Below are 2,083 nucleotides of genomic sequence, written 5' to 3' on the forward strand. Positions count from 1 at the left end.
CCAGTGCATCAAACTCTCCAGAGCTTCTTCACCTGCCTACTCCATCAGAGGTTATTCAGGTACTAGTTTGCTTGGGTTACTGTAACAAAATACCATAGTCTGTGTGGGTAAAACAGCAGAAATATTTTCTCACAGTTCTGGAGGCTGAAAGCCTGAGGTCAAGTGTCTGCATGTTTTGGTTCTGATGGCTTGCAGACAGCCACCTTCTGTCTGTTTTGTCATATGGACTTTTCTGAGAGCTCACAGAAAGAGAGTTCTCTGGTTGAACTTAATGGGGGCACTATTATCATGAGGGCCCCACCCTTGTGACCTCATCTAAACCTAATTGCCAAAGGCACCATTTCCAAATACTATCACCTTAGGGGTAAGGACTTCAATATATGAATCTGGGGGGAACACAATTCAGACCATAGCACTCAGTTTATCAGAGAAGGAAAAGCCATGTTCTTTGTTCCTCCCTTCTCACACTATGTGAAGCCAGCTGAAGTTAGGAAGGAAGAGGGGTAGAGAGGCATTTTCAACTCATTGTAGAAGTGGAAAATAGATGTTTAAAAATAATAAATTCTTTTTTTTTTAACATTGCAGATAAAATATTTTTGGTTACCATTAAATGTCTGAATTTTAAACAGATTCTTGGACTGGTGGCTCATATCTATCAGCTCATTCAACTTTAGCACTGTTATCATCCCCAGTAGTTTTTCCAGAACTACTGCCTTCACTGTAAGGCTCCATGAGCTTTCCCAATTCAAACTTGGGCTTCTTGAGCATTTTTACTTTTCTGACATCCTGGAGTGGAAAAATAGACTGAACAGTCTTCTCTGTTTCTTTTCTGACGCTGTCTGGAATCAATTTATTGACCATTTCTTTCAAGTCATTTGTCTACTCCTCTAAGGTAGATTTTCATCATCTTTTTCTGAATTTGGAGGTCCTGTTGGTGCTGAGTGTAAGAGGTCTTCTGAATCTCATTGTTAATTAGTTTGTTTGTTTGTTTTTGGTAAAACCAACATGAAATAGATGAAACAAAATTAATTGTCTTGACATCAACATGAACTTCAGTCATGGTCTGCCATTTTCTGACCATCAAGCACATTTTGTCGTGGGTAAGATCCTTGCCATGGAAATCAGTCAGGTAGTTTTTGCCCTGAACGTCTTCAATAATTAGCTTGAATTTTTGAAATGCAGCTTCATCATTCCACAGATCAAGGGTCACTTCAAAAACATGACCCTTGAGGCCATCAGATGGGATTTGTGTTCCTTGAGTTCTTGTGAGTAGTGTTTTTCCAATATTTCTTATATTGACCATAGCTGGTGTTTTTCTATCATACAATCTTTCTTAGAAAATGGATCAATGACTTTCTTCTTGGTTCCCTTTTTGCTGTCTTTCATAAGGTGCTTGTTCTTGCCCTAAATTAATAAGTTCTAAATGTTCTAAATAGATTGTTTTTTTTTTTTTTTCAGGAATCCACTATATTATAACAGGTATAGAGGTATAGAAGTATAGAGGTATAGAGGTATAGAGGGAGGGAGATGATGCTTGCCTTGTGTACATTTAGACTGTTGTTTCTTGCCTTTTTGATTCTGTGGTCATCTATCTCCCCCAGTTCTACTGTGATCATCAAGTACCTTCTCATACACATTTTCATTTATTGATGTAATGTCAGTTATTATTTTGTACCAAGGTGATTCCAAGAATTATTTGAAAAAGCTGAAACTTAAGATATTTAAAACATTTTTATTTTATTTTTTGCATCAATGGCTTCTAAAAACATTAACTGAAGGATAGATGCTTATAATAAAATACTAGAATAAATTTGTTCTTAATATATAATATAATTTGTATCATTCCTTATTGGTAATAAGTTTCTTTTTACATGTTGTGTCCTTGATTCTCATGGGATATTCAGGCATAGTTGATCTAACCTTTCCCATTGTTTAGATGAAGAAACTAAATATTAAAAAGTTTGCAAGGAGCTCAAATCTCACAAATATCAGGTTTCTGATTTCTAGTTCTTATACTATTTTACTGTATTGCTTTATATATGTTCATATTGTCTTATATGTATCTATGACTATTTTGTATCTA

The 2,083-nt window shown here is 35.4% G+C and overlaps 1 pseudogene; it reads right to left on the minus strand.

Annotated features, from left to right (window-relative positions):
• Nucleotides 1-621: 621 nt before the first annotated feature.
• Nucleotides 622-1,407, minus strand: LOC111156322 (annotated as a pseudogene).
• Between the last annotated feature and the right edge of the window lie 676 nt (nt 1,408-2,083).

This window comes from Enhydra lutris, unplaced genomic scaffold, assembly GCF_002288905.1.
Source record: "Enhydra lutris kenyoni isolate GAN:26980312 unplaced genomic scaffold, ASM228890v2 scaffoldscaffold3, whole genome shotgun sequence".
Lineage (NCBI taxonomy): Eukaryota > Metazoa > Chordata > Mammalia > Carnivora > Mustelidae > Enhydra > Enhydra lutris.